Below are 15,275 nucleotides of genomic sequence, written 5' to 3'. Positions count from 1 at the left end.
GGGTGTTGTCAGCCCTCAGTCTCCCATAGAGGTTTAAAATATTGTGAGGGGCACGGATAGGGTAAAACTAGTCCAAAACTGGAGGGCATATGTTTAAGGTCAGGGGAAAGATTTAAAAGGCAACATTTTCTGAGTGGTGCGTGTATGGAATGAGCTGTTAGAGGAAGTGGTAGAGGCTAGTACAATTGCAACATTTAAAAGGCATCTGGATGGGTCTATGAATAGAAAGGGTTTCGAGGGATATGGGTCAAGTGCTGGCAAATGGGATTAGATTTATTTAGGATATCTTGTCGGCATGGATGAGTTGGAGTGGAGGGTCTGTTTCTGTGCTGTACATATCTATGATCTCTATGATTCTTATCATAGGGCTGCAAAAATTACTTCTAGACCACTGCTCTTGAATCTCATTTCTGCTGTTCAAAGAACTCCATTTGATATTGTTCCTCGCTGCTTATTTTTAACAAATCTGCCACTTTTATGGTATCTGTTTGTTATGCTGTTTATATAACACACCATAGTTCAATGATATATCTAAAGTAACAATCCGTCTGGCTTTTCCACCACCACGTACCCAAATTATAGTCATAGTATGATTGGTAAAGTCACAGAGAATTTTAGGAACTTTGTTCACAGGTACTCAATACTGTGGTGAGATCATTTAATAACAGATATGGGGTGTGAAAAGTTAGTCTTGCCTGAAGTTGAATAGTTTTATTTTCTTCGATCTGTAAAACTAGCATTGCTCTTTATCCTACCTTATTTTTCTAAAGAGAACGTAGGATCATGAAAATGTTTCACCATTTGCCTCAATCACAGCTGATCACATCTAACAGTTCCCTATAGCATAAAGCTACCTATAATTTGATGCAAATTAAGTGCTGAATATTCTTCTCAAATTAGAATAATACTAGCTTTAATTTATATCCAGAAATGTTTGGTTCAGCTGGTTTCCAAAATGGAAAAGGATACTAACAACTGTTTGTACAGTAAAGAATGTTATTGTCATTCTGAAGTGTCCATACGTCTATGAGGGGATAGAAAATATCAACTTTTTTTAAAAATACAGTAACAAGGGTTGACACGCAACAGCTTTCAATTGCCGTTTACTGACTCTCTCTGATGTAGGCCATGGAGTTACTTTGTGAAAAGGTAGTACAGCAGTAATTATTTTCAAAAATACAATCTAGTTTCATGTATTAATTCTGTTCTGCATTTGCTAACTAACTTAAGGAAATATTTTAAAACCATGTACGAAGTTTGTTAGTTTTCAGTGACCACTTGTGTTTATTTTAAAAGGTGTACAAACTTTTTTTTTTGAAACCTCTTTTATGCAGATTAAGGTTCAAAGGACCCAACCGGAGGATTTAATAAATCTTAAGTGAGGCAGGTTATGAAAGAAGAGATTTTTTTTTTTTGTTTCTAAATGCCCCAAATTTCATACACTTCTTTTGAGTTTGCTATAAATGTGCCAAACTAGGTCATGCTTTTTAAGTGATTTTTTTTTTTTTATTGACCTGTATTCTAGTGTTACAACAATTTATGCAGAAATGATTGCATGGCTTTAAAGGACAGATTGAAGGATTATGAGGGCTGCTAATCTATATTACTGAATTATTTAATTGTATTGCACTGAATTGTATCTCTGAAGTTATAATCTTGAAATTATGCATGTTTAGTTCTGAAGAATGGAAACTGATCTGTTTTTACATTAGATTCCAAGACATGGACTTTGTGAAGTTGTCTCAACAAATGTATTCAGAAGCAGTTAGTGTTTTCTTCGGTTATAAATTTGCGATTAAATAATTGGCTATTGGTTGTGAAATTAAAACACCTCTACCTCAAATCATCTAGTACCATAATGCTGTCTATACTTCCTGTTGCAGTTTTTTAAAACACTTCGACAAATTTGGTGAAAGATGGAAGATACCAATAGTGATCTCATTTAGACTTCAAGCAAAAATGCTTTGTTATGCAAGGTGCCTAGTGTTTCTAGGCTAACTGATGATAATTATAGGACAGTTCCGCTTCTCCTGGGCTCTATTCAGTGATGCACTGTTTTCAAAAGTTCGTACGTGTACTTTTAGAGGATGGCATTTCAATTGAATTTTGCTGTAATCTGTTGCCCAAGTGAGAAGGCTGTGCTGTTAAGTGCAAGATTTGAAATGGCAGTTAGTGTGTATGCAGAAATGTCTCTGGATGTGTTGCTGCATTGGAGAGGAAAAGTGGAAAACCAATAGGGAAGGCTTCCATGCAGGCTATTTTGAGAATATAATTAATATTAAGGTCAGATAGCATTAAAATATAGTGACACTTTTTGTGCATCAGGATATTGTTTGAGCTTTTTCATAGTGTGCATTGTCTGAAATCTCTTTCTCCTCAGATCTTTTCAGCATACAGATACCATCCAAACTCCTGTCCATCTTTCTCCAATTTCCATGGCTTGAATTTCTTCAACTGAGTTTCCATACTTGCCACAGTACTGAAACAGCTATGTTCAAAATTCACAAGTAAGATTCTGTGTATCTTACTTAATTACCCCTTCTCAGCCAGTTGCACAGCTTTTGAAAGTAGACTCTGCCATCCTGTCTAATGTTGATATTAAGCTAATATCCAGCTGAAGGAGGACTGTATTCATCGAGCTTCATAATTAATTATCACCCCAGAGAATCTTCTTTTAATGGCTTCTCTTGTTCATACACCATAACTTCTAGAAATGCCTTCCAAGGATTGGGTTTTGGCTGTCTACTATTTCTAATCTAACATGCTGTTCTCTGTCAAAACTCTTGCTATGTAATTGCTACATAATTACACTTGTTCCATGTAGACATATCCATTGCACTACCCTTATGGATCCTCCTAGTTACTTCCTCAACAAATTTCAATCAAATTTGTAAGATGCTTCACTTAAAGCCATGGTGAGTTTCACTGACTAGTCCACATCTTTGTAAGTGGTGATAGATTCAATTCTGAGAGATTGGATAAACTAACAATTTGCCCACCACTGAAGTAAGACTAACTGCCTTTTAATTATTTGGCATTTCCTTTTGTATGCTTTTTTAAACAATGGAACCACCATTTGCATTCCTTCAGTCCTCTGGCACCTCATCTGTGTTTAGTGAATATTGGAAAATAATCCTCCGAGTGTCTGCTATTTCCTGACCACCTTCAAAATCCCAGGGAACAATCCATCTGGACCTGCTGATTTATCCACTTTCAAAAAAATCTAACTCTTATCACTTTCTCTTTATTATGATTATTTTATCCAATATTTCGCACTACTTCCATTGGATGACTGTCCACATCATCTCATCTTTTTTCTTTGTGAATAAAAGGACAAAAAAAATTGTGAAATCTTCTAAAACCTCTGCATCTTCACGCAAGTTCCCTTCACTGATAGGTCCCACTTTTTTTCTTTATCAAACATTTTGCTCTTTTATATACAGCCAAAATATTTTTGGTGTTTTCATTTGTCTTGTTAGCAAATGTTTTTTCATGCCCTGTCTTTGATTTTCTTTCCTTTTATAGGTCAGAGGTCAACTTGCTCTTTTTTTTAGGCGATCTGTGGTGTTGAGTTTTTGCTACTATTATAAGCTTTCTTTTTCTGTTTAACCTTCCCCTATATTTTCTTAGACAGCCTTGAGGATTGAGATTTGGCAGTGCCATTCTTATTTTTTTTGGGAGGAGATGTGTCTGCATTGTGCCCCAAGGATCTTTTTTCTTTAGTGCCTTTGACTGGTTTACCATTTTGATTTATGCTTTTGTTTGCAGTTCTGTCCAGTTCACCTCTGCCAAATCGCTTCTCACTTTTGCAAAGTATGCCTTCCCCCAACACTCCACCCCCTGTTTAAAATCCTTTACTCCTGATTTATCTCTGCTGAAATGACCTGTGGAACAATCCATCCGGTCTGGGTGATTCATCTGCTGAAACCCTTATCCATATATTTGTTGGCTCTAGACTTGATTTATTCCAAAGCATTGCTATCTGGCCTGTCTCAATCTACGCTTTTTAAGCACATCTGCTCCCTGTGTCCTAACTTGCACCAAATTAAATTCATCCAACTCCCATGCATTTACTGATCTACCTTTGACCTCTACCTTTTAAGATCTTGCTTTCATATCTGTCCATGGCCTTGTCCTTTTGTTTCACTGATGTTGGCATCCTAGATGAATCTAGTTTACTGCAAATGAGATAATTTGTGTTTGAGATGTTGATTTGAGAGGTTAATATTAACTAGGGTCGTGAAATAATTACTATGTTCTTTGAAAAGTGCCAAGGGATTTTTTTACATGCACGCTTGAAGCCTGGTGGTGATTTGGTTTAGTGTCTCATCTGAAAGGCAACACCTTTGACGGAGTGTAGTGCTGTTTCAGTACTCAACTGAAGTGTCTGCCTTGACTTATGCATTCAAACTCTGAAGTGGGACTTGAATCTGAAACCTTTTTTTGTAATTGAGGTGAATGCTACTTACTGAGCCACAACTTGCTCCTCATCATATCTCTGCAGTCTCCTTGAAGCCCTCTGAGATATATCTGCTTCTCAATTGTGGCATTTTAATCATTCCACCATTTATGGCCATACCTAAACTGTCATTGCCCTAAACTCTTAAATTTATTCCTTTTAATCCTTTTTCTAATTCTTTCCAAGCCTAACCCCTTACTGTCTGAATATTTCTTTGGTTCAAGAGAGGAGCAGTATCTCTCCAAGCAAGGACATGGCATACTTTTGGAGTGGCTCACCTTGTATTGGTCCTAACCTTCACCCAGCTCTCACTGGTGACTCCAAGTAACTTCTGTGATGCAACAGTGGCCACACCCTGGTAAACCACTTTGAGCAGGTCAAAACAGGTAAGGTTGGTTGCTGCATTTCCTACCATCAACAAATTGGGATTTGTCTACCCTGCTCAGTGAAAAAGGATTCTGGCAGACTGGGCGAATGAGACCATTGTGAAAATATAACTAACTGTGTTGAAAATATGTCAGCACCATGTTGTGAAGTGCATTGAACTTGAGGAACACAAACCTAGGACCCCCCATTGCATCTAGATCTATTTATAACAGTTGAGACGTCCCTTGCCATCGCTGCTAGGTAGGTCAGAACTAGAGTCCGTCTGACTGTGTGCAGCTTCCCTCACCATAATCCAATTAACATGAAAATCATATTTATAGTTTGTCTGTTACCTCAAGTGTGTTAGTTTCACATTTTATTTGGTAATGTATTTTGAAAGTGTTGGGTTGTTCTGCAATGTTAAAAGTGCAAATGTGAGCGCAGTTTGATTCTTGAGATCCTGTACTTTGGCTGAATTGTAATAAAATGATAATGTTTCTAATTGAAACCAGGTGAATGAAATGGCCACCACTGAGTGTAGTATTTTAAAGAAACTTTTTTGGCTTCATGTGACCCTTTTTCCATAACTTTTTGTATTGTTTGTGAAATGTACAGTTCAAGAGCTTTTGTCTGCTGAACTGAGACTGATGAATCAATTGGCTGAGCAGGAGCTGGAGGGCAAAACATTTTTGATGTGGCGATGCCAAAGTTGGACTGGGGTGAACAAAATCAGAAATCACTCGCTACCAGGTTATAGTCCAGTGGATATATTTGAAATGACAAGCTTTTGCTGCTGCTGCTTTTGTCACCTGGAAGCTTATGATTTGAAATAAACTTGTTGGATTATAACCCAGTGTCGTGACTTCTGGCTTTTTTTTAAATGGACTAATAACAGACTAATAATTTACTCATCTAGTTACTGGGAGAAAGTGAGGACTGCAAATGCTGGAGACCTCATCTAGTTACTGATCTACATATCCTTACAGGTCAGAGTTTCTTCCATGCTGTAATGCACCTTCCTGTGTTGGACTTTCAATTGTTTGGAAACAAAAGTGCCTATTGAATTGAATTAGCTTTATTGTCACATAATCACTTGTATGAGTACAGTGAAAAGTTTACAAGCTGCCACTTACGTTGCCATCTTAGGTACAAATGTATCCCTAGACCCAGAATCTTTGGTACAAAACAGGAAAGCAAGTTAAGAAATTAAATATTACGGTTCTTTCTGCCATGAAAACATCAGTTCTTCTAAAACAAAAACAGATTGCTGGAAAAGCTCAACAGGTCAGGCAGCATCGTAAAGAAAAATAAAGTTAACGTTTTGGGTCTGGTGACCTTTCCTTTAAACCTGTCAATGTCTTAAACATGGACAAAGTAGCAAAAACAAATTGATATTTTTAAACTTGACTTTTCTCTGGCCAAAAACCATGATTAAGTAGGCATAAAATTAAATTTTAAACTTAAAATTGAATCAATGGATGATAGTCAAAGAAGCAACCAAAGTGATGGGGCAAGCAGAACTCAACAGTTATTTTGTATTCTTGTGTTATGATGTGCATTCAGAAAACCAAACTATTGACTGTTACTGTTCACTTTCAATGTGAATGAAAAATGTCTGGTGTAGATAAGTTTAATCTATCAAGCCCTGCCAACAGTCCAATTAATTGTTTTTTTTCTTTTGACTCTTGAAAGGAGCCAAATGGAAAGTTGTTGCAAATCTAATGGATTAAAAAACAATTAAAAATCCTGAAATTGAACTTTTACAAATTACAGATGGCACACTAAATTGTTTGAGTTATAGCAAGGTATAGCAGTGGAGCAGAGTACAGTTCAGTGCCACTGTAGAAATTAGCATTTTGATACCGGCAAATGTATTAGAGTAAGTTACCCTGTATATGATTGAATTTGTTTTAACTCCAAATTTGTGCTATGTTCCACACCTGTTTTATGAATCCTGAAGTACTGTAGCTATGATGTTGTAGTTATGTTAATTTTAAACAGCTTGTGTGTATAAAAGGAATTCATACTTCTCTCCATCATAATCATTATGTTTATGTGAGGCAGGAATAGGAAAGGTTTTCATTTAGGATTAAAAACATCTTGGCTTTTATAATATGTATTTTTAAAAAAAGTCAGTATCTCTTTACTTCTGGTGTTATATGTTTTCGAATTGGGAATAGGAAGAAGACTAACAACTAAAGTGATTAAACTGTCAAGACCTGTTTTAGTAAAACTGTCTCTGCTATAAAACCCAAAATTGAAATGATCAATATAGCAAAAATCTTTGTTTTTAAGAGTTAAATATGTCAGTTAAATGGAAGCTCTAACAATAAAGTTTAATTTATCTTGGAGAAAACTTAAAAACATAGCTCTGAATATTTCACTAGTTGGATATTTTGTTTTTAAAATGTCAGCATTCAAAAAATGTATTTGTGTTCCATCAGTAGTTGTTGCATCAGAAGTAATAAGCTCTTTGATAACTTAGTACCCTGTTAGTTATAATATGTGGTCAGTTGGCTAACCTTAGTTGGGTAGTAAAATTGGTATTGGTGGCCCTGGCTGGATAATACAAAAAATATGATATCCTCTTGTGTGTGTTGTCCATAGTTACTTCTAAATATTGCCTATGTATTATTGAGATTTGTTTCGGACAGCAATCTCCCACCTTATAAAAGATTATTTTATTCTGATTTTAGCTCCTGTTTAATGAATGGCAGTTTGAATTATTTATACTTGAGCATGAATTGGTTCATTGGAATGAAGGAAAAGCAAGAGATGGGAGTGTACTTTCTATTTGTCATGATTTAAAATATAAACTACTGATTTTTCCTTTTGAATTCTCTTGTCCATTTTAATATGAGATTTTCATGGATTGAAATGAATTTGCTTTTAAAAAGAAACAAAAGTGCTGGGATGACCACCGACATCTCCTCACCATAAATAACCAAAGTTCTTCTAACATGGATTGGATAGGTTGCAGCTGTCCTGAGATTAACCAAAGGCAGTGAAGTCATCCAATAAGACAACCTGTTTTCAACTGATGGAGGTGTGAGAATCTCACATCTCTTTATTAACACCTTTTTAAGAATTTCATCTGTAATTATCAAGCTTGATGACAATGAATTCAAACACAAATACATAAAGAAGCTTGAGTTTCAAGTAGTTGTTTGTGGCAGAAGTGTAAGATTTTTGACTGCAGAACTGAACCAGGTGGAAAAAGCACTCTGTCTCTCAGGAAAAACAAGGGCCTGATGAAGATGCTGATTTAAAATCGAAATACTCTGAAGTTAGGGTGACTGCAATATTTGCCACTGCTGATGATCCAAGACACCGTCTAAATAACCGTACTGAAAACAACAAATGCTGGAGATCACAGCTGGTCACACATTGTTCTTTCAGGTCAAAATCTTGATGCCACAAGGACGTGTGAAAGACTCAAACTATCTATTCTGTTATCTTCCTTTCTCTACTGGACACTGTCCACTTGTTTGTAACTCTTGTGTCTGTAATATTGCCCAATGGCTTTGTGCTCAAGGTGGTGGTATCTATTATTTTGCTCAGGATAAGCAGGTGAAGGTGAATTTTGTTTTTTTTTAAATCAAAACTTTATGGTTGGCTTCTTTCTGCAACTGTAAAATATCAGTTAACTCCATTTTAATTGGAGAGAGCATGTGCTGTCAAGAACTTAGATCTTCGTTCAACCAGAATAATTGAAAAGAGGAGTCGATTCACTTGTCCCAACCTGGTCATAACACTGAATGTGTTTAAGTGGGTATTAAAGTAGCTTAAGTTGGTAGCAATTAAGTACAGAATTGCCATCTTTTTGGCTTTCTGGAAATGCAATGTAATCTAATGATTTAATTTAAAATTCCTGAAAAATGGTCTAAATGTGAGCAATGATTTGACAACATTAATGAATTGCGACATACTTTACTACAGTATTCCTAGGATGTCCCTTGATCTTTGCCTTTTAGACCTGTGACGCTAACTGGAATGTGAAAATTAGAGATATGATCGAGCAGTCATTAAAGGTAGCTGTTTTAAATTGATTCTGTATGTTGAGATTTGGACTTGATCCTAAATCCCAGCATAAGAAAATTTCTTGTTCGGCAATCGCCATAGTGGCAAAAAAAGACAATTTCTTATTTAGAAGGAAAACAACTAGCAAGATTTATTAGAAAACCAAGCTTAATATTTTACATTAATAACACAATATACAAGGTCAATGTATGCTGATCTGTCTTCCCCATGGATTTTAGCCTTCTAGGGTCTTGTCCTCATTGCTTAAAATTTGTCTCTTGACGCCTTCTATTCTGCAATATTTTTAAATTAAATAACTTAATTCACAAACTTACTCCGTTGCCTCCTTAAGACTTAAAACTTTAGTTTCCCAGTTTATCTTCTCTGCTAGAGCTACATGCTATACAGCTGCTGCTGATAACTGTATCTCTTTCTGCAGAAAATAGCTACCACAAGACTTTCATTAAAATAAAACAAAGAACTGGGATGCGAGGCTAGTTCGTAAAGTCAGATAATGTAGGCTTCAGGGGGAGCTTGCCAAGTGGAGAAAAATTGGCTTGATAGAGAAATGGTAACCAATGGTGTGCTACTGTCTTTAGTGCTAGATCCGATGTTGTTTGTCATTTTATATAAATGATTTGGATGAGAATTTTAAGTATGGTTAATAAGTTTGCAAGTGATACTAAAGTTGGTGGTGTTATAGAAAGTGAGGCAGCTTATCTAAGATTAGAGGGGTTTTGGTCAATTGGGCCAATAAGCTGAAGAGTGACAGATAGAGTTTAACTTAGCTAAAAGCGAGGTGTTGCATTGTGGTAAAACTAACAAGGGTAGGACTTGCACATTTAATGATACTTTGATTGCTAGATCATATCTACAATTTTCACATTGACTTTAGATCTGTGGTGCAAACTGGAAATATCAAGGTTCGTCCTAGGAATGCTGTAGTGAAGTATGTCTTAAAATTCACCATGCTGTCGATCATTGCTCACATTTTGACCATATTTCAAGAATTTTAATTTCAATTATTAGATTACATTGCATTGCCAGAAAGCCAAAAGATGAAATAATAGGGCCCTGGAGAGTGTTTTGGAGAACTGAGACCTCTAGCGATTCATTGAAGGTTGTCACTGGTAGGCAGAGAGGGAAAGAAGGTGTAGTATAGGACTTGGGATGTCAATTGCAGTTGTGCAGGATATTGATGAGGCCACTTTTGGAGTACAGTGTATAGTTCTTTTCGCCCTGCTGTAGGAAGGATATTATTAATTTGGAGAGGGTGGAGAAAAGATTTACAAGAATGTTAGTTGGAATGGAGGGTTTGAATTATAAGGAGATGGTGGATAGGCTGGGACTTTTCCACTGGAACATAAGAGTTGGAGAGGTGACCTTGTAAAGGCTTATAAAATCATGAGGGGCATAGATAAAGTGAACAGCAAAGGTTTTTTCCCTGGGGTTGGGGGTTCAAAACTAGAGGACATAATTTTAAAGTGAGAGGGTAAAGATTTAAAAGGGACCTAAGGGACAACTTTCATATGTAGAACAAACTGATGAAGAAATTAGTAGATGCAGGTACAGTTAAAACGTTTTAAAAGCCATTTGGGTAGGTACATGAATAGGAATTAGCTAGTTTTGAGAAAATTTGTAGCTCAGGTTGAGGTTTTCGATGTAGGTTTGCTTGCTGAGCTGGAAGGTTCATTTCCAGACGTTTCATTACCCTACTAGGTAGCATCCTCAGTAGGCCTCAGGTGCAGCAATGCTGAAAATTCCTGCTTTCTATTTATATATTTGGGTTTCTTTGGGTTGGTGATGTCATTTCCTGTGGTGAAGTTACTTCCTGTTCCTTTTCTCAGGGGATGATAGATGGGGTCTAACTCGATGTGTTTGTTGTTTAGCGTTCCGGTTGGAATGCCATGCTTCTAGGAATTCTCGTGCATCTCTTTGTTTGGCTTGTCCTAGGATAGGTGTGGTGTCCTTCCTCATCCATATGTGAGGATACTAGTGAGAGAGGGTCATGTCTTTTTGTGTCTAGTTGGTGTTCATGTATCCTGGTAGCTAGTTTTCTGCCTGTTTGTGCAACATAATGTTTGTTACAGTCCTTGCACGTTATTTTGTAAATGACGTTAGTTTTGCTTATTGTCTGTATAGAGTCTTTCAAGTTCATTAGCTGATGTTTTAGTGTATTGGTGGGTTTGTGGGATACTATGATGCCAAGGGGTCTGAGTAGTCTGGCAGTCCTTTCCAAGATGTCTTTGATGTAGGGGAGAGTGGCTAGGGTTTCTGGATGCGTTTTGTCTGCTTGTTTGGGTTTGTTGCTGAGAAAGTGGTGGAGTGTGTTCATTCTTTTTGAATACATGGTATAGGTGATTTTCCTCTGCTCTGCGTAGTTCCTCTGTGCTGCAGTGTGTGTTGGCTCATTGAAATAACATCCTGATGCAGCTTCGTTTGTGGATGTTGGGATGATTGCTTCTGTAGTTCAGTATTTGATCTGTATGTGTTGGTTTTTCTGTAGTTGCTGGTTTGAAGTTCCCCATTGGCTGTTCGCTCTACTGTGACATCCAGGATTGGTAGTTTGTTGTTTTCGTCCTCCTTTAGTGAATTTTGTGCCAGTAAGGGTATTATTGATGGTCTTGAAGGTTACCTCTAACTTGTTTCGTTTAGTGATGACAAAGGTGTCATCCACGTAACGGACCCAGAGTTTGCGTTGGATGGTTGGCAGAGCTGTTTGCTCAAGTGTCTGCATTACTGCCTCTGCTAAGAATCCCGATATCGGAAATTCCATGGGTGTTCCATTGGTTTGTGTGTAGGTTTTGTTGTTGAAGGTGGAGTGTGTGGTAAGGCATCGGTCCACTCGCTTGATAGTCTCCTTGTTGATGAAGTTAGTGGTGTTTGGTATATGTGTCTTTGGGTCTTCTAATAGTGTAGTCAGTGTTTCCTTGGCCAGGTTAATGTTGATTTGGAATGGTTTAGTGGATTTGGGCCAGATGTAGACATATGGAACTATTTTATTTTGGGGAAACTTGGTCAGCATGGATGAGTTGGATCAAAGGGTCTGTTTCTATGCTGTATAACTCTGACTCTGACTCTGAGTAGCTCAATAGATGTGTGATCCATTATTTATAGGATCAAGTTTACAAATAAGCTGTCAACTATAAATATCTCCTTCCGCAGCATTCTAAATGTTATAGTGGGTGCTTTGGTACGATGCTATTTATGGAAATAATCATGATGGAGGTTTTGTAAATGTAAGACAGCCTGGTTCCATGGTTGTTCAACATTGCGTAGCTACAGAAATAAGCCATTTGGTCCAACAAATCTGGTGTATTGCATTCCATGCAAGCCGCCTCTTATTTCAACTACTACACACCAACTTGATTGAGTTTTTCCGCAGAGGTAACCAGGTATGCTGATGAGGACAATGCAATTGATGTGGTCTACTTGAAATTCAGCAAGGCTGTTGATAAGATCCCACATGGGAGACTACTAATGAAGCCAAGAGCCCATGAGATGCAAGGAAATTGGTTAATTTCGATCCAGAATTGACTGGTGGGGTGATGGCTAAGGGGTGTCCTTGTGAGTGGAAGTATGTGGGGGTCATTATTGGGGCCTGAGCAGTTTGTGCTGTAAACATGGATGGTTTAGATTTGAATGTGGGAGGGTTGATCAGTCTATTTGCAGATCCAACAAAAGTTGGAGAAGTGGTAAATAGTGAGGAAGACCGCCTTCAATTACAAGAGGGTTGGATAGGCTAGTCAGGCTGACCTGTGGCAAGTGGAATTCAGTCCAGTTAAGTGTGAGGTCAATCAATTGAGCAGGACAAACAAGGCAAGGGAATATATGATGAACAGTAGGACACTGGGAAGCATCAAGGATCAAAGGGAACTTGGTGTGTACGTCTGCTGGTACCTTAAGGTTGAGGGACAGGTTTATAAAATGTTTAAGAAGGCATATGAAATACTTCCTTTTATTAGCTAAGACATAGAATTTAAGAGCAGGGAGGTTTGCTGAAATTGTTTAAAACTTTTTGTTGGGCCACATTGTACTGTGTGCAGTTCTGGAATCCATATTATAGGAGGGATGTGATGGCACCCTCCAGTGCAGACGGAATGTACCAGGATGTTGCCTGCGTTGGAGTGATCAGATAGTCTGGGATTGTGTTCTTTTGGAGCAAAGGAAACTGAAAGTGGATATATTTGATCTATAAAATTGAAGGGCATAAATGGCATTGACAGGAAGGAAGTGTTTCCCTTGTTAGTGGGCTAAGTGACCAGGGGCATAGATTTTAAGGTAAGGGATAGGATATTTAGAGGGAATATGAGGGAGGAAAAAATCCCTCCAGGTCGTGGAAATATGGAGAACTCACTGCCTGTAAGGGTTGCAGGGGTAGAAACCTTCATAGCATTTCAGAAATATTTAGATGTGCACTTGCGAAGCCAATTAAGTTAGCATATTTAGGTAAAAACAAATTGCTGGACAAATTTAGCAGGCCTGGCAGTATCTGTGAACAGAAAACTAAGTTAATGTTTCAAGTACAGTCAGAACTGGGAAGACCTGAAGAAATTTCTCCAGAAATTTGTTGTTTTTGTTTCAGGTATCCAGCATTTGCAATTTTGTGTTTTTTTTTAATATAACAATAAGTTGTTTTTGACAGGCACAGGCGCAGGCTCAATGGAATGAAGGGCCTCTTCCTGTGTTGTAGACCTCTGTGACTCTGTTGGCTTTTCAGCATGACTTTATATCATTTAGTCATCTACTTTTCTTTTTGGAAGCATTTGAATTATTTTTTTCACAACTGCTTCCTTTGGTACTCTGTACCACACTGATTTAAAGAGATTTCTCCTTCGTATTTGTTGCATTTATAAGTAACTATCTTGTATTAATACTTTCCAGTGTTTCTACTTTTTATGTTGAAATGCATTAGTAACAGTGATGTATTTAGCAGATTCTGTTCAAATTTATTGTGGGATTGTTTGTTGGAATTTCAAAACCCAAGCAAAGCCTGCTGTCCATTCAAAAATGTTTCATGAAGCCATGTAGTCAAAGTAAGTGGTTTAAAAGAGGCATCTTGTTTTGATTGGTGTTGAAAACTGTCTATTGTTATTTAAATAAAATTCTTATTTTATTAGATTTTCTTCTCTTTGCATCATGTTTTTATTGCATGTGTAAGTATTGTGATTTTTAATGCAATTAATGCTGTAAGGCCAGCACACTCTGAAAATCGTAACATTTAAGGAACCGAGTTTTAGAGATTGCTACATTTTGTTCTGAGGTATTTGTCATTTTCAATTCTGCCTAGAAATAGGGGTGGGAATTGCAAAGTTTTCAGTAGTTTACTTAAGGCAATTCAGGGGCCACAGAAGAGCAGTTCTGAGGTCATTTGGCAAAGGCAACAGACCAGCAATTGAATAGGCCTATGGTGTTAGAACTCAGGAAGAACTCTAGGAATGAAGCAGCTAAGTTGTGGCATCCAGCCTCTGGAAATATCCTAGGATCCATTGAAGGAAGTCTGTGACTATCAGTGGTTCAGCACAGTGCAGATGGTGATTGAAAAACCCCCACACAGTATCTACTTGATGCAGTTAACACTTGGAGGGAGTGGCAGTAGTGCGTAGAGAACCCAGGGGAAGGACTGGCTCAGTGTCATTAGTTGTCATCTAAGACTTATGCCCACGTGGAACATGGAAAGGAAGATGATCGATCAGAACTGGAGCAATCATTGATGCAGTCTGAGATGGAGTAACTCTTAGAGGGTATTTCCAAAGCCACATTGGTAGAAGTGAAAAAAAATTGTAATCTCTTGTGCAATTTAATGAGATTTGCCCTATCATGTCATTAATGTCTAGAGGGAAATTACTAAGGAATCCACTTTGATTGCATTTGCTGTTGATAGTATTCTGTGGGATGTTTGTTCAGTCTATTACCCATATTTATATTGTGTTAAATCTAATATAAACTATACATTGTATTGCAGAGTATTTACTCATCCAGTGATGTGTAATAAAGTCTATTGTTGTTGGTTCAAAATTGAAATTTGCTAAGTTTGCTGGATCTAGATCATAACACATGAACAGTCTGGTCCATGATTGTAACAATATGTTGAACACACTCTGTTCGGTATGTAAGTTAGCTTGCTGAGCTAGAAGGTTTGTTTTCGGACGTTTTGTCACCATACTAGGTTAACATCCTCACTCCATCAACAAAGACATCGATTTAGATCCTATCTACCCTCCCTTGGAAAACAGAATCTGAAATGACATCACCCACATTAAGAAACCAAGACCTATAAATAGCGAGGCGGGACATACCACTAATGGCTTCACTGGAGACTCTCGCTGATGTTATCTAGTATGGTGACGAAACATCTGAAAACAAACCTTCCAGCTCAGCGTGCTAACATCAACCTGAGCTACAAATCTTCTCAAAAATCGCTAACGTT

General features: G+C 37.5%; 1 protein-coding gene across 1 annotated transcript in view; it reads left to right on the top strand.

The window, feature by feature from the left end:
* tmem39a (transmembrane protein 39A) overlaps positions 1-15,275 on the top strand; it is a 75,784-nt gene that overhangs the window by 20,070 nt on the left and 40,439 nt on the right. The window lies entirely within an intron of this gene.

Source organism: Chiloscyllium plagiosum, unplaced genomic scaffold (genome assembly GCF_037043375.1).
Source record: "Chiloscyllium plagiosum isolate Xiang-an unplaced genomic scaffold, Cpla_swu_hap1 HiC_scaffold_12, whole genome shotgun sequence".
Lineage (NCBI taxonomy): Eukaryota > Metazoa > Chordata > Chondrichthyes > Orectolobiformes > Hemiscylliidae > Chiloscyllium > Chiloscyllium plagiosum.
The sequence above is the reverse complement of the archived record's forward strand: the minus strand, read 5'-3'. Positions and strand labels throughout refer to the sequence as shown.